The 18680-nt window shown below is 40.1% G+C and overlaps 1 protein-coding gene across 1 annotated transcript in view; it reads right to left on the bottom strand.

The window, feature by feature from the left end:
* The window catches only part of LOC140695036 (uncharacterized), a 134663-nt gene that overhangs the window by 26070 nt on the left and 89913 nt on the right, over window positions 1-18680 (bottom strand). The window contains exons 8-12 of the mRNA XM_072957991.1: window positions 16004-16091; window positions 9586-9772; window positions 8890-9033; window positions 7638-7698; window positions 6987-7107 (exon numbers count right to left, since the gene is read on the bottom strand). The gene's annotated coding sequence lies outside the window, so the exon portion shown is untranslated. The remainder of the gene's footprint in view (window positions 1-6986; window positions 7108-7637; window positions 7699-8889; window positions 9034-9585; window positions 9773-16003; window positions 16092-18680) is intronic.

Raw genomic sequence — 18680 nt, 5'->3', positions numbered from 1 at the left:
AAATTCCTCCAAGAACAGAAAACTCAGAATTTTGAAAGTAAAATACTATCATATAAGGAAAGAAAATAAATAATCCTCTTCATCAGGGGTTCAAGATCTGACTGCAGAGTTAATAGCAGGCTATACTGAATCCTAGCACAGAAAATTCAGATGGACTAGTGGTGAGTAAGTTCCAGGAAAACGGCAGTAATTCCTCCACTTGAAAGAGAACACACACTCACTTGTTCAAGGTGATTGCAAACAACATTCTGCAGAAATTCAGAATACTCAGGCACCGCATCTAGATGGTGATGACACGGAAGGATGGCTTGGATGCATGCTTCTAACTGAGTCACCGGCATTCTTACACTGCAGGGGGAAACGGAGGCCCTCAGCCAAGAGCAGAGATGTTCCTGTCATGTATCCCAGGTCGTGCCTCGGGGACTCAGTGTCCTGTAGCAGTCCGGCCCCAGGCGAGGACCAGCAGCGTGGCCCACCCAAGCAGGAAGGGCACTGTGCTTGAGAAAGCCCACACCAGATGGGAGCAAGAGTGGCTGGTGGGGTTTTGTGAACCTATGAATGCTCATAGAAAAACACCTGCATACATTCAAGTGATACAATTAACAGTAGCATTCTTTTTAACAAAATTTCAAATGTCAGTGGTAATTTTACCATTCCTTTTCTCTTGTCCCCTGCACTCTGAGACAGGCTTAGGTTCTCTCACACTTGCAGCTCTGATGCAATAGTTGTGAAGTTATTTTACTTTACTGCAAGTGTCTTCGCTCCACGTGTCACTGTGACTGTCGTCTCTTAACACAGTCAGATATCTTCCTGGATCTCTCCATGAGTTCCTTGCTCCTGCTTCTCAGATCCTGAGATAAAGAACAGGTGAAGGCACATGACTGGAAAAGTCAATGTGGACTTGAGCAAAGTCCTCAGTGACCCCCTAGGTGAGTGTTGACCACCCCTTAGCTTCGATTCTCAAAGTTCTGCCCAGGGTGACATCCAGACAGGAGGGAGTCCTGGGCCCAATTAAAAGCTGTGTGGCTTGGGTGCGGGGAAAGGTGCAGGAGCTAGTTCCGTAGCCGGGACCCTCCACACCTCTGCTCCTCTCTCTCCCGAGGCCCCGCTGCCAAGCCCCCACGTTCCCTGATATTCTGTCCTTCTCTTCTACTCTACTTCAAGCCCTTTTCCTCTTCCTTTATTCCCTGATTATCTGCAGCTGGAGAGATTTTTCCATCACAAAATCTGAAAAAATTTCCTGCAGCTGAAAAAGAGGTCTCCAGAGGTCAATGCCCATATGGTGGTTCCCGAAGAGAGCCCCTGGTTAGGGGGACCCTCACCAACACTCACGGGACATCCGGTATGTTACAGGGTCGACCACCCCCAACAAGAGTTTGCTGTGACACCAAGGCACGCACAGCATCCCTGCTCACTAAAGTGTAGTTGTAATCCGTTATTAAGAAGCAAAAATAAAAAAAAATTTCTCATGTTTCTTACTAAAATTATTTATGAGTTAGAAAAAGAAATTGTAAAAGAAAAGAACAAATTTGACTCCATGTTAGATGTGTTCGTTTGGCTTTAAACCTGTACCTTGTTTTCTAGGCTCCGACTTGCTATTTCTGCACCTTTTGTAAAAAAAAGTTGCCTTTAGCCTGAAATATCCAGGACAGCCTATTCTCCGGGCTCTGATCTTTAAGGATATTAGCTCTTCTACACTTATGTACAGATGGCAAGTTGCAAAATAGATAATAACCTTTCTTTCATTTGGAGGTTTTACGGGGGCACCTTAATTTGACCCACCATGGACAGCTGCAGGAACAAAGGATTCCTAGGACAAACAATTCGTACAGCGAGAAGTTTGCAACAACCAACCACATCCCCGCCGCTTTTTAGTATAAAAGGAGACTGAATTCTGCTTTGGGGAAGAGAGTTCTACTGGATATCAATATACCATTTTCTGGGTCTGCCAGATTTTCAAATGAAGTCACTATTCCTTACTCCAACATCTCATCTCCCCATTTATTGGCCTGTCATGCAGCAAGCAGAACGAGTTTGGACTTGGTAACAAAATGACTGCATTAGAGGTAGTATGTCTCCACTGTTTCCTCATTTCCAGTATGTCACAACCTATCAATTTTATATGCTGTTTAACAACATGACAAAGACCTATTATACAGAATTGATTCCACAGAAATAAAATTATTTCTACTCCCTCAAGACTTTTTTCTTTTCTATTTTATTTTGTTTTGCTTATTGAAAAGAAAATAAAAGTCAAATCATTTTATTTCATGTATTTTTATAGCTACATAATGTAAATACTACAAAAATATTTAAATTGCAATAAAACTTGTTAATATATTTGTATAAAGATATATAAACAATCAATGCAGATTAGGAAAGGAGTAGATATTTACTAAAAATCTACTGCACATCCAGTCTTTTACAAGCATATCCTGGAATATAAGCTCTATTATCCAGGGGTCCCCCACCCCCATTCTCACTGCCGATTCCCTTAGTAATCAACTACCAAGGCACCAGCATAGAACCATGCGATAGCTATTTTAGGTATAAATGAATGAATTAGCTCATTCAATTCTAAAACAGAAACCTTAAAATAAATACTGAACTTATTTACAGATAAACAAATTTGGACACAAAAAAGTACAGTTTCTCCCCCAAGACACAAAGATAATAATTGGTAAAGGCAAGATTTGAACTAATCTGCCTGATTATAAAGCTAAGGTGGAAATCCCCTTCAACTGTGTAGGTCCAGCAGCACAGCCCATCACCCTATCTTTGTTCAGATCTGGCTTTAGACAGCCTGAGACAGCACCCCATTCCTATGGAACTCGAGGGGAAACGATAACAATAAGGATTTTATATTCAGTAGTTTCTTAGGTCTCAATTATATAAAGTGTCAGCAGGTCAGCAGAAAACTCTGGGAAATATGAGTGGGTCCAGAGCTTTTCGCTGATAAGAAACTCAATCTATCAGGACAGAGTGACCTTCCCATGAGTGGCCTCATGAACATAAACTAAAGGCAGCTGAAATGAAAACTAGCAAGAACATGGAAGTGAAGCAGGAAGGATCCCTACTATCCCCTGCCCAGTTGCCTCTTCACCCGCGTGGACAAGATGGCAGAAGACCCAGGTTCTTGTCTAAGTTACAACATCATGGATTCTCACCCATAAAATGTTGCGACTCTATGCTGTCTTAAGTCCTTTACAACTAAAATATGATGACACCAATATCTCAGCGGAATGTCTATGTCTCCACTTTCTCTCTTCTATTAGGAGACTATATCTATGGCCACAAACAGAAATTCAATTAAAAACACCATGCACGAAGCCTGGTGAAAGTCTGTGTAAGAGACATTGTTCTCACTCTCTGTGAATGAAAACTCAGAAAAAGTGGACCTTCTCCCTCTGTAAGTGGGAGGTAGACTGATTTTGTGTGTGTGTGTGTTTGCACGCACATGTGTGTGTGTAAATCATATAAAATATATTCTGGGATTTGCAGTTTTTTTTATGATACTATCATTTCATGAGGATGAGCCAACCTTTAAAGTAATTTGAATCTATTTTTCTGAGAGGCTCTTTTGGTGGAGGATGGGAAAGGGGAAAGGAAAGGAGGAAAGAAGTAAATGAAGCAAAGCTGTAAGAATACTGCTAGGGAAAGGCAAGACATTAATTTTGTTCCTACTTGCATCACACACAAATTAGGGACTGGCTTTCCCCCATGTCTTGTCAAGCACTGAGCTGCAGAAGAACAGGCGACAGCCCATTTCTCACTGAGCTTGTGACTGTATGTGACATCTTATAGACACAAATTATTTAACCTGATCAAACACTCTAGCAGCAGGATGTAATTCTCCTAATTTGAGAGACAAGAAAACAGGAAGTGAAAGACGGTATATAGCTTGACAAAAGTCAGAGGACAAGTAAACTAAAGAGGATGAATTCAAACTCAGATCTGAATGCAGAGTCTGATATTCCCACTCCCAGGGCTGGAAAATCCTTAACACAAGGTTCCCCAGCTCCTCTGCATTGTTCCTGGCACCAAGCATTTCCCATGGCGATGGTCTCCAATTCTCAGACACAGTGCTCTGTGCAGCCAATAACCTCCATTCGACCTTGATCATCTACCTGCCACGCCTACCAGGCTTCACCATACAGGCAGGAAAGCTGGATTTCAAGTGCATACAAAGCCACCCTGGTTTAAGCTGGACTGTTTATCAGCTTTTCCAGCATAAAGGCAGCCATGAAAGTGCTCACAGTTTGTACATGAGCCACACTACCTCTCTCCATCTGTCTCCCCACCTATACTACTTAGCTATGACCATTTTGAGAATCTTGGAAACAAATTTTTAAAAACAGAAAAGAAAGGATTCTGTAACAAGTACTTAATACTTACAATTTTAAATGAGAAGTTACAAAGTGAGTATTTACAAACCGAATCTGCCTTCCTAGGTGTCAGTTTTAACAGTTAAAAAATATAATAGCAAAAATTTCTCACTTAAAAAATTAACAAAAACATCAACAATAATCTGGAATAAACTCAAAAACAATGCCCATGTTGTACATAGAGAAAGTACAGGACTGTACTGAGGGGTAAAGTAAAAGTGTGAAAGTAGAGACATCAACCTTTTGTATGGAGGAAAGCAGTTTTAAAGATGTACGTTCTCCTAAAGATAATTCAAAATTACTAAAAAATCCCATGACAACACTTATCTTTTTTTTTAACTTGAAAAAATTATATTAGAATTCTTCAGGAATAATAAAGTCATAATACAAGCCAAGAAATTTAGGGATCGAAAAAAGAATCAAAAAATTCAGACTGTAATATATTAAATAAATTTTTACAATATGTAAGATATAGTGCTAGAGTAAGAAAGTAAGATTGACAGAAATAGATCATGAGCTCAAAAAGAGACTCTAGTATACATAAGTATTTTTTACAGGTGGGATTTCAAATTAAAAAGCAAAGTATGAATTTAATAATTGTCTTGTTACAATCAGAGAATACCTGGAAAAAACAAATTCTATTCCCGTCAAAATGACCACAAGAAAAATTACAGAAAATGATGTAAATATTAGAAAGTACTAATAAGAGCAAATACAACTCTTTGCTCATATCAATTCAGCTTCTCCTCACTGTAACAAGTACCATTATCATCTCCATCTTAGAGATTAAAAAAACCTACAGAAGAAATTTATACCATTATAAGAAAGCATTTCTAAGAATAAAACCCAAAAAGAAGACATTTACTATCTTAAGATTATTTTGGGCCACAACAATAATGAACCTACTGAACAAAATGAAAGGCAAGAAATGACAAGTAAAAGCTCTCTGATACATGTTGATGAAGACAAGGGGTTAATGTTCATAATACACATTGAGCTGTCACAAAGCAGCAAGAAGCTCCCCCACTTAAATGTTTGCAAAGGACAAAAGGGATCATTCACTTTTTAAAAGTCAGATGGCTAATGAGTGAAAAATGCTCAAAACCTCACTGGTCATCAAGTGCAAACTAAAATAATGAAAATCATTTTGCTCGTCATATTGGCAAATATGTTTAAAAGATATTATAGCTAGTGTCCATCTTTGAGACAACAAACTGTGAGCGATCTTTTGGAGGATGACATGTCAATGGATATGTAAACTCTGAAAAACGTGTGTGCACACAGGCTGAACTCCACTTTTAGGAATCGTTACATTTAGAAAAAATCAGTTCAAAAAGATGTACTCATCAGAACATTTGCACAGCACTGTTTACAATGGTGGGAAGAAATGCTGAAGTGAAATCATATCCAGCGATAGAGAATTGGTTACATAAGTTATTCTACATCTTTTCATGCCCCACAGGAGAAGGAATTTCAAGATTCACTTGAAAGCATCCTGTGATGTATGAAGTTGTCACATCCAAGGACTAAATTTCCAGAAACCTTAGCTAAAGGAATACTCATACAAGATCACAGGAATGTTTGTACAAGAAGGATGCCAGTCAAACACCCTTTCTGACAGTGGAAAATGGAGAAAACTTAAGTGTTCACCATCAAGACAATGATGCGGTAAATCACGGAGAGCTGTGGGCACTAAAGTTGCAGCGTTTCAGCGTGGTCCAAGGCCTTGTCCACAGTACTCTCCCACGAAAGGTGTCGTTACACAAGAGACCAAACCTGCACATCAGGAGACCCCTTTACTCTATCTGAAAGGACCGGGTGAGTCTGGAGTGGGAGGAGGTCTATGATATATACGTTAGTGAATAAACCGAGCTACAGAAAACATATAGTATGGCCTTATTTTTCAATAAAGCATATATACACACACATATACATAGATTTCTCATATACGTGTATGTATGTGTGTATATATATATGACAAAGGCATAAAGGTCATGAAATATATACTCCACATTGTCAGCAGCTTTTACTCTCAGGAAAAAAGGGGAAGGGAAGTAGGGGACTTTCGGTACCACCACAGTTCTCTTTTCAGAATTTCAATTAAGTATACTTGGAATTTAAAAGTTTACTTAAGTACAAACTAAAATGGACGATGCCTCCACAAAACAGAATGCTATACTGGTCATTAAAAATCATGTCAGGGGAGATAGAATATTGTAGAAAAATGTGTAATAAGCCGAATGGAAAATGGAGGTCTCCACACAGTAAACAGGCACACAGTGCTCACTGGTTTTTATGACAGAGCTGATACACACTGATGAAAAGAACAGAAAATAGATGTTAAAGTGTTAATTATTATCTTTGAGTACTGGGACCAGGATAGACCCTTTTGACTCTTTTTTCAGACTTTTATATTAAATACACATTATTTTTCATCTGAAAAATGCATTTTTAGATGTCTAGTACCACACATTGGAAAAAATACATGAGTAGTTACAGAAACAAATAACTAGGAGACACCGCAGCACCGTCACACAGTGTAGAAAGGGCGATCCTGAATAACACCATGCAGTTACATAAGGACCCACAAAGTGAGAGCACCTGCTGTAACAGGACGCGGCTCCCTTCCATTTGTCAGTTGTGTCTTCAGGGCTGAGGCATTTCTGAGCACGGCCAGTGTCAGTGCTGGTGTCTGGATGGATGCCACTGGAGGTGAGGGCACCTGCAAGCCGAGAGGAAGAACAGAAGTAATCCTCTGCTTTTTCTGTCTTGTTTCTTTGTTACTTTTAAAGAGAGGCGTAAATAAGATAAACTGAATCTTCCTTACTGAAATTTCACTAATGAAGCCATTTTTAAAGTGTTCACAACTTATATTCTGCCTATAACTGTCTTTTCAAAAAAGCCTCATATTTATTAAATGTTAATTAACTCAGTTAATTAACTACATGTTGAAACCTTTTAAAAAACATGAAATGCACTACGTGAAAGCACCACACATGCAGTGACTAGCTCAGCTGTCTTTACGGCAGTGCAGTCAGCCCCCACCATCCCGAGACCCTGAACTCCTGATGCTGGGAAGAGAGCACGCTGCTTCCTCAGATGGAGAGAAACGGTAAAAGCATTTTCTGAAATCTACAGCACTGACAAAACATAACTGCTTAATCCCAGGCTCCTTGGAGGCTGTCATTTTCCGTTTCTGGCCAACACCCGTCAATGAGCAGAACCACCCCATTCCCGAGTCATGGGACTCACGTGGGCAGCAGTTTTGGAGAAATTTCCAGTTATAGAATGTTAACCAACTATACATAAAACTCTGAAAAAGAAAAGATGCAATACTCAGATTTTGGAAGACACTCAAAATATTCTCCTAAGTCTTAGTATTTGGAAAGGCTGGGCTTCTCCTAAGCCACTTATTTATTTCACAGCCAGTGAGCATCTCCCACAAACCCTGCTTCCCTGTGTGTGCTGGGAGCCTCAGGAACATTGATGCTGTCTATCTTATAAGTCACAAGGCAGAGGCGTGTGTCTCACGCCTGCAACTCTCACACAGGCTCAACTCCGAGCCTCAATTTGTGAACTTGGCCCCATTTTCTCACCTGTTTATTTGGTATCTGTTCTTCTGTAAGCTGCCTGAAGTGCTTCTTGGAACAAGTCAGAAGAATGAGTGGGTAGAGAAATGGACAGATGGACAGGTGAGAGATGGGCAGACAAACAGGGAGACTCCAAGAGAAGGGGAGCAAACAAAATTTCCTATGCAAAACCCTCTTCTAGTCAAGGAAGAAAACCATCACGAAGAAGTGTGAAGAGGCAGGTGGCTTAGGACTGTTTCCTGGATTCCATCAAAAGTCACACCACGTGATGAGAGGGTAGAAGTATAAATAATAAAAGAAAAAAAGCATGCATGTTTGAAAAATATATCTACATTATGTACTTTCTAAAGAATAGATTTATATCAGCAAGGCTCAATAACACAATCTTTGGGTATTTACAGAAGTGAGAATCCCATCTCCAATCCGCAAGACATCCCTTCGGAGCACTGAGGGTCTACACGGTGCGATCATAAAGCCGTAACCGCAAAAGCTGTGCTATCCTGCACTTACGAGGAACGAGCAGCTGTGCTTGGCCTGCCCACGCGCGTCGTTTACAACCCACAGCACCTCTACGGGGGAGGGATGACTAGCGAGCCCTGTCTCTGCAGGAAAGAAAAAAGTCCGGGAGAGGCTAAGCCGACCTACAAGTTCTCCATTTCACAGTACTTGTCACTCCAGAGCAGGACTCGAACTCGGCCCACGTTTGTAACCACAGTACTACCGTAATTTATGTGCTTTTTGTGTGTATAATACATTTGTTTCTGGCATGAAAGTGTATTTAATAAATGATCGGTTGTCTTGTATACTTCATTAGCTCACAATCTTTATATTTTTGAATTGTACTCTTCCCCTGGAGAAATGAACGGAAAGAGCAGTGGTCAGAATGAGGTGGGGCTTCATTCTTTATCTGTTACCTCATCTCATCCAAGTCCCCAAGCAGGGAGAAGGAGCAAATGTTCTCTTCATCTTTTAAAGAGAGGGCTCCAGTGATGGTGATTTACTCAACTCCAAAACTAAGTCTGGGGGAAGGGCACATGCAGCAACGAGAGCAGTATCACCTGTAGGAAGGCAAAAAGAGCTCAGGGGATGGCTCAATGGGTCAGCCTGATTTAATTTCAATTGATAATTCAATAACACACTCTAAAAATACTAGCATGCAATGGATTTGCTCTTTCTTGACATCTAGCAAGTTTCCACAGCCGACATGTAACATTATCATGAACTAGTGAAAAGAAGAGTCCACAGACAAGGAAAATCAATGCCACAGGCAGGCTGAAACCCAGGCTGGAGGAAAGGAAGAGAAAGGGCATATTTAAGAAGAGGGGAAAGTCTGGGAAAAAGACATCATCACAAGGACTCTCAAGCGTCATCCAGCAATCATATAATCATTCTTTCAAGAGAGAGTTACTTAGGTCCTATTTTGTGCTAGATTTTACAAAGGGCAAAGAGAGACCACAGCGTCCATGGTGGCAGCAAGTTGAGGGGCTATAATACAATTCTAATCTTGGTACCTTGCACAATTGTCCTCAGTATAAAGGCAAAAATTAAAGTAAAATAATACTATGTAAACCATACACATTGCTGAAATAAATTAAAGAAGACCTAAATACCTGGAAAGACAAACCACACAAATTCCTGGATCACATGACAATATTCTTGGGATGGCAGTGCTCCCCAGAGTGAAGCACACATACAACGTAGTCTTGATCACAATCCCAGCGGGCTCCTCAGCAATAACTGACTAGCTTCTGCTACAATTCATATGGGAATTCGAGGGTCTCAGTAACCAAAACGTACCTGAAAGAGTAGAACAAAGTGAGAGGACTTGTAATTCTCAATTTCAAACATTACAACTGTATCTACAAGTGAGATTAGAGGCCATTTTTAAGGTATTATTGTGTTTATCCTTATTTTCTAAATTCTGTACAACGAATATACCTGTTAGAATAAGAAAAATAAAAACTAAAGTATCTTTTAAAACATGCACACCGATTCATTCATTGGGGAAAATTATTTTAACTATAAAGAGGTAAACAAATATCTAGTGAAAAAGGACCACTTAAAAACAAGTCTGCATTTACAATTTTCATAAATTGAAAACTGAAAAGCACAAACACATCAAATTTCTAGGAAGACTGGTGAAACATATTAATAATTATTTTCAAAAATTCTAATTGCACAATGAAAACACAAGAAAGAGAAAATCGTGATTGACAGGAAACTGCGAACACGTGGAGAGCAAAGGCCTTGAAATCACTGTTCCTTTAACTCTGCTACTAGCTCAATAGGAGAGGAAATTCCTCACTGAGGGGACAGTGGAATCCCATGCATAAGATAGGATACACAGTACAAACTGCAGTAGTATCGGGAGTGAATATGTTAGAAGAATTCTGAAGTTACAACATTGCTGAAAAACTATAAAAACACTGACAGACAGATTAAAACACACAGTCATACATATTATATAGAAACATGAACTCTGCTCCCATGTTGCATAGAAATACAAACATATTTGTTCATTTATGGGCACTGATTACTTTATCCCAGGTAGAATATTTCAACTAAAACAAATAATCAATATTACACTCCTATTGTCAAATGTACTTGATAACTTACTCTGCTATGTAACCATATGTGTCTAAGATAGATCTAAAATTAGTGAAAAAGAGCTTTGTATGGTTTCTTGAATTCTTCTCAAAATTCCAAGCTTAATTTTAAAATAGATCTGAGCAGTATTTCTATATTATCTTTTCCCTTGTGAAATGAACAACACAGTCTGTTGTCAAAATTCTGTCCTTACAATGATTCACGAGCACCATATCCTCACAAAACTGCTGGACAGCAAGTCACTATCCAGACACTGTGACCAAATAAATGAAACAGAAGGAAGACAGTGATCCTATTCTGGAGGGCTTATAGTCTGTGTCAACACTGGGGTTTTTACTTGATTGGTTTGATTGGGTAGCAAAATAAAATCAATCAAGTACTTTCTTTGAGCATTCTATAAGTCATGACTGTTTTTAGTGTCATTAGCAGGAAAGACTTAAGCATGACTTGGTTAGGTCAACTAGCAACAATCATCACTGGAGAGTGAGTAATAAAGAAGTTAACTGATAGCAATGCTTCTGCCTACATGAGACCTAAAATAAATCTACACTGATATCCGAAAGGAAAATAAGGAGATGAGGTCCCCAATGAGAAAACAAACTAACAAGAAATCAAAAAATGAAAGTCATTTTCATTAACGATTCCAGGCAGTAGTGGAGCATGGTGGTGAAGATCACAAATGCTGGGGACAAACATGAGGGTCTGAAATCCCACAGCACTAGGTAGATGTGACACTGATATTTCAGTGAAATTTTCTGCATCTCAGTCTCCTATCCATAGACTGGGGACAACAACTGCACCCATCTCCTATAACGGTCCTAAGAATTAAGTTATTTTATATATAAAAGCTTAAATAAAATACCTCAGAGTTTAAATAATACCCCAAAAGCACAAGAAACAAAGAAAACAGAGACAAATTGCAGTTCATCAAAATTTAAAACTTTGCTTCAAAGGGCACCATCCAGAAAGTGAAACAACAACACAGAGGAGAAAATTTTTTCAAATCACTTATCTGGTAAGGAATTTGTATCTCAAAATGAAGAAAAAAAACCCCTACAACTCAACAATAAAAAGGCAACTCAATTAAAAGGTTAATAAAGTATCTGAAAAGGTATTTTTCAAGGAAAATATACAAATGTCCATAAAACACAATGTAATGATGTTCAATAGCATTAGCTGTAAGGGAAATCAAGTCAAAACCACTAGGAGAAACCGCTTCACACTCACTACAATAGGGTATAATAAAAAAAAAAGCGTAACAAGCACTAAAGAGGACACAGAGGAAGCGGAGCACGCAGCCCTTGCTGGTGAGGATGTAACACAGCGTGGCCACTTTGGAAAACAGCCTGGCAGGGCCTCAGAGAGTTGAACATTTCGTTTCTGACTTACCCAGCAATTCTGCTCTCTGGGCACACACGTAAGAGAACTGAAAACAAATATCCACATAAATAATACCACATGAGTGTTCACGGCGACATTACTCATCACAGCCAAAAACAGAAACAACCCAAATGCGTATCACCTGATGAATGGGTAAACAGTGGGGCCCAGCCATAGAGTGGAATGTTATTCAGCAATAGCATAGCATAGAATAGTGACTAAGGCCACAACATGAGCAAATATTGAAAACGTTACTCAGTGTGAAAGAAGTCAGTCACAATAGACGTTTCCACTTATATGAAGTGACTCGATTTACATGAAATGTCCAGCACAGGCAAATCCACAGAGAGAAAAGTGGCTCCTTGGGGCTGGGGGAGGATGGGGAAGATGAGAATGTCTGTTTATGCATACAGGGCTTCCTGTTGGGGGGATGAAAATATTCTAAGATTGAATGGGACGCACAATTCTGGGCATAGAGTAAAAACCGATGTACATTTTAATGGGTGAATTGTATTAAAACTCTTAAGAACAAAAGGACCTTGGGCCAGTATCTTCCATAGTAAATGCAAATTGCTAACTTTTATTAGAGGAAAAAGAAACTGCTCTCAGCATGAAAGCAGGAGATCAGCAAATGTGAGTTAACCGAAATTGGACAAGAGCATTTCACTTGAAACAGTTGCTGAGTGTACACGAAATATTCAGAAATAGGAAAATCACCTTGACATCACGAGGAAGCATTCTGTTTCAAATACAGATCAAGGATTCGGCAAGCCCAGCTGCCAGAAATGACCAGAGAAGAAACCTGGTTTATAAAACTAGCACCAGAGACAACAAGGAATGGTGATGAGGAAAGCAGGCGGCAAATATCTGGAACAGTTCACTACAAATAATTTCTCCACCAAAAATTGAAAAATAAAATGAAAGTGATGAAATGCTCTGTTGACATCTCGAGAATGGGCTTCCTTCTGTGCTCGACTGTTCTGTAACCCCGATTGAGAGACTAAGGAGAATCAGCATGGCTCCTGGGGGTCCCCAAAGGACTGCCCACCAGCACGCTGACCACCATCACATCTGCCAGGTTTGAATTGCAGAGAAGAGACCAAGTTCTGAAAGGCACAGGAAATATTGACAAGGGAAGAAAACGCTGAGGTCAGTCCTGGGACAGAAGCCCTCTGAGCAGAGGCCAGAAGGCTGCAGGTGAACTGCAGTAGACCTGGGGCAGGAAGGGATCACGGGGGAGCATATCTCAATTCTCTTCTGTCTCTGCCTCCGGTAGGAGAGATAAAGCCTGCATCCTTCTCACCTGGAACTGTGGGTTCTGGCTGGAAGAAGTCTTACTGACAAGGAATGATTATTCAAGACTCTGTGGAAAAAGTCAAGAAATCGAGAGGGATTAGGGAGCCATCTCCATAAGCCTCTCAAATGCTCCCATATTTATAGGGTATAATCAAAGGAAAACTTCGTTAACAGTTGTGAGATAGTAAGGAGGAAATTCGGGAAAGACAGGATGAGGCAGAGATTGTAGAATACACAATGAGTACAAAGGATTAGTGTATCTTTAGGGAAGTCATGGGGTGAGGGGAACAAGATACATTTTTAGATATGTTCATTAAAAAGCAGACCACCAGACCAGCCAGGTCCTTGTTTTGGGGATAATACATTATCTAACAACACACAAGCCCAGCGTTTATAGCTGAGGGTCTCGGTCCTTGCTTTACAACCAGCAGAGTGCTATCTAAAACCTCAACTACACAAGCAAAGCATTGTCTCTGCTTTTTAAGGCAAGGCGTCTGGAGTGAGGATGCACAGGAACTTGCTTGTAAAGCAGTATCAAAGCATATTTTTTCTTCTTAAAATTCAGAGGCGACTGGGGTGTGTTACAATTTGTTAACCCAATCATCTGCTTCCACATGGAACCATTATGGAGGACACCCTAGGATGAAAATCCTGGATGTGGGTCTCTTCCTGCCATCTTCAGCCACTCTATCAGGGTCTAGGCACATCCGTGAATAACGATCTTACAGTACCACTCACTCTCTTAACTCCTGGTGATTGAAACTTAATTTTAGCTCTACACAACTTAACGTAGAAAAGTTTCAGCAATAAAAGATATAATATTCCATTTATATCTCATCATATTACTGATTTTCTGATTGCTCTAAGCTGCTTCTACTTGGTAAAGCACCTCATTCTGAAGCTGAATTCAGTAATTTCCATTGTGCATTTCTAGCCAGTTTGGGCTCGCTAACTTCTTTTGGTCAAATATCGATATACTTAATTGATTTCTTTGTTTATCAATTTCAACCAGGAGGAGAGGGAGTGTCACTCTTTTCCTCAGCCCACCCTCAACTCTTTTCCCATCAACTCAGGCCTCCTGAAAACAAAACAAAGTATTTTTTTCCCTTCTACTCTTTCCACAAACCCAACAGGAAACATCAGCCTGGAGAAAGAATTCAACACAAATGTTAAAACAAAAATCTATAAACCTGAAACAATACCATCTCCGAATCATGATACACAATGACATGAGATTAAGTGTGTCAGGCACAAAGCATGAGGGAGCCTGACTACCTGATTTCTATTCTTCAAAGGAAGGAAGGTTTTCGTATTTTTTATTATCATTCTTGGTCATTGTTTCTGATTATGCCAAAAAATAATTTATGAAATATTTATGCACTGCAATAACTGATTTTTATTGTATCAATTTTAGAAGGCATTCAGAGGGGATAGGAAAACCCACCTCTGTAAAAAATGCAAAATTTCTTCCCCTGTAAAGAACACGTATACAAAATGCAACAGAGAATTCAAATTCTTGTGGAGAGGAGCAAAAGACACAGAATCAAATCAAAGTCATTACAATGAGTCAATTTAAAATTCACTGGACAAACATGCTCAATGCATACAAATAATTTTAAAGGCACACTGCAAACCATTCACTTAATGATCTGCAGGCTAGAGGAAGAATTTCACTCTTTAACAGACAACAGAAATCAATAGGGTGCCCCACCAAACAAAGAGCAGTGAACAATCAGGTTTTTAACAGTTCTGAGAAATCAGCATGTTCTAAAGATCAAAATCCAGAAATTTTAAACATTCATTCAAACCACAATGAAAAAAGCACTTAAAGAAAAAAAAAAAAGAAAGTAAGCACATAGATCATTGCAACAGAACAATGAGAATTTCTTGTACCGCTAGAAGAAAGAACAGGCTATAGCCTTTTACTTGAAAAGAGACTACTTTTAAAAATAACTGCTAAAACACATTTCATCATTCATGTTGCATTTAAAAATCTGAGGTACATGTATCTGATCAGAAAAGCAATTCTGAGTAATAGTATGTTACAATTCAGTGCCAGTTTGCTTTAGAAGAAAAGAGAAAAGTTACTGTTTCTAATTCTGCACAAAGTTTAAAGAACCTCCCTGCCTCTATCTCCTCCCATTTCCTAAGCTCATGCTCCCTAATCCTTCTGAAACAAGTATGAGAAAGTCTTATTCCCAATATGCCAAATGACAACTGAATATCAATTTATTAGTGTAAATATATGCCAACACCTTGAAATGGAGGAGAAAGGTATCAGAAGTCTATATGGAATTTCTTTCTACCTTCCTGAAATCACACACACCAACGTTCACACAGACACAGACACAGACACAGACACATACCCCCTGGATTACTGGGCACTTCACAAGCTTAGTACTTACAACTTGTAGAAGGTAACTTTGTAGTTACTTTAAAATACAAAACTGTCAGCTTTTGAAAGCCTTCATCATCTGCTAAACCATCTAAATATCAAAGAGACCCAATTAGCCTTCTCTGTAGAATGTAATTTCCCTTGATGGCAAAACAGTCTCTAAGAAGTACTGGATCAAAGATTCGTGTTTATCACTACCTATGATCGTTTTTAAGCACATTAACAGATTCAGAAATGTATGTCTCAAAAACATTTATTCCTATTGAAATAGTATACGTGTTCAATTGTCTATACAGTGACTAGGTCCCATGATGGTGTTTAAGAGCTATTTTGTGTATAGCAATATTTACCTTCAAGTGCAGAAAAGGAGGGTGTGTATTACTCAGTTGTAGAGCACCTGCTTAGCATGCACAATGTCCTGGCTTCAGTCCCCAGTACCTCCAAAAAAAATAAATAAAAATAAGTGCATATTTAAAAATAAGAATAAAGTTATAAAAAATGCAGACTAAAAACCACTGCAATCTAGGTGCTACAATTATACTAAAAAAACAAGTGTTTCTATCAAATATTAACTATATGCCAATCACAGAGACAACCAAAAGTCACACCTGAAGCATCACGTGTGATTCTCAGCAACCCTACTAAGTAGACACGGATGAGAAACCCGGCTCTGCGGATGAGGAGACGGAGCTCGGAGGAGCCGGGGACGCTGACTGTCCTGCTCCCCGTGACACCGCGTCAGCCCAGGGCAAGCGCTGACAGAGCTGCACTGAGGGGACACCCAGCTGCATGGAACCTTGGGGCACTGGGGAGTCCCAGAAAACACTAAAAACTTTTCAGTGAAAAACCAGCTAAAATATATTACACTGTGCTGCATCCTTTAAACAGGGAAAGTGACTGAGACCTTTTTGATGCCTCCGTGTCCTTTCTGCCATTATCAGTTACTTGCCCTCACAGTGCGACCAGTGATGATCTGGACCCCATATGAAGTGCACTCAGATGGAAGAGCTTTTAAAGCTGGTTTATGAAGTTTGTAAGACTGTCTATGACTCACAAAGGCGGTCATTCATCACTTCTCACCGGTGTGGACGTACCACCTGAAATCACTCCTTTCTGCTTTTTAAAATCCCTTCATCTACTCCAGACTTTTCAACAGCAAAGAAGTAGCTCAACCACAGACAGTGGGCAGCTTTTCACCAAATGGACTCGAACAGCCCATCTGACAACCTGGAAGCCCTTGTCTTCTATTAAACCCACTTCCAGGTACTTCATCATTTTCTGATTGGTGGACTCGGCCTCTGACTGGCCTACTCAGAGAGCTCCCAACCTCACATCCAGGGGTGGGAGAGGACCATGCTGTTGGGGGAAATCAGTGAGGAAGCTGGACATCCTCCAGCCACGTCTGCACGGGTAGAAGTGCCTCAACGTGCTCAGAAATTATACCGTCATCATCCCTGGGCTCCCATGGACTGGTTTCACATTAACCAAGCTCATGAGACACTGATGCAAGGAAACCAGAAACTTAAATTTTTAATGTAACAGAAGACGTGAATCTATGAACCAGACTGAAATATCAGAGTTCAACCATGAGTACATTTTCTCCTCCACGGCCCAATCACGGGCAGGCAGTCACATGGCAAGCATGGACAGAAACGGAGCAGGAAGGGTTTCTAGATTAATTCAATGGACTATATTTCTATTATACGAACAGATCTACTGCCCAGAAGTCAATTAACGCCAATCACGGTGCACTCTCCGTGGACAGCGGCCAAGAAATGACTATGAGCTCCTGTGTAACACTCCTTTCCCTGTCCTTTCTAGGCTAACTGATGCACAGAGGTATAAAGATTCAGGGATGTCGATAATGCTAAACACCCAAAGCCCATCTCTGGGAACCTCAAAACCAGACAGCCAGGGTTTAAATACCAGCTCTGCCAATTACTAGTTCTGTGATTTTGCCAACTTAATTACCCTCTGTGTGCCTCAATTTCCACACTGTAAAACTGGGATAACAATCAAACCTTCCTTACTCGCTTGTTGAGAAGATTGAAGGATTCATTTCTGTAAAATGCTCAGAAAAGAATGTAGCACATTTTGGGTGTTCAACAAATGTCAACTTAATATCAAATTGTTTTACAAGTCTCCCCTCTAATCATCTTATCTGTTTCCTGGCTAGCCTAAGTCCCAAATAAAATCCTTATTTCTCCTTTTACACACTCTTGGGGAGCACCCTTATGTTCCATCCAACCACCTGTTTAAACTGAGGGAGTGGATGTCTCCTAACCACTCCTCTGGGCCATGGAGGGTGCTTCTCCCTTCACACCCCTGGCCCCTGGCCCACAGCTAGCACTCATTACACTAACAGAGTGAGGTGTGAGTCCGGGGAGACAAGCAGGGCATGTGAAACCCTTCCTTTCACTCCAGTGTTGGTCACCATTGGGAAGCACGCGGGATGCTCAGCTCCATGTCAGGAAAGCCCTGTGCATGAAAGGGCAGGTCTTCTCAAGGGAAGGCTCTCTGTGGCCCAGAGCTACATGGGACAGGGTGAGTCTGTATTTCTGGGACACAGTATCATGACACGCATTTTCCCACAGCCTTGAAGTTCATGGAGAACGTGGCTTCATCAGTAACAAAGAAGACATTTATTGCCTGTCTACTCTTTTGTGTCATCTCTCAGTAGGCTGCTGGAGACAACATATGTATAAGTATTGGATCTCCTTAAACCCCAAAATATATGAAGTAACAAATAATTCTGTGGCTTAACGTTGGTTTAGGGCGACTGTGTAACAGTTCTGACTCTGCTGATGCTAAATTATGGGTATAGGAACTATGGAACCTCCTCAAATATCTTTCATCATAAAACCATCTCTTCTTATTTTCCTGTTTCTTAGTAATTGCCAAAGACTCTCAAATGATGGCTTCACACAAAACAGCAGCTAAAGTTTAAGAGCCCTCTTGACATACACACTGTGGTAAACACTGCACATAATTTCTAATTCTCACAATTCTACAAATCAGATACGAATG

The sequence above is a fragment of the Vicugna pacos genome, unplaced genomic scaffold (genome assembly GCF_048564905.1).
Source record: "Vicugna pacos unplaced genomic scaffold, VicPac4 scaffold_125, whole genome shotgun sequence".
Classification (NCBI taxonomy): Eukaryota; Metazoa; Chordata; class Mammalia; order Artiodactyla; family Camelidae; genus Vicugna; species Vicugna pacos.
The sequence above is the reverse complement of the archived record's forward strand: the minus strand, read 5'-3'. Positions and strand labels throughout refer to the sequence as shown.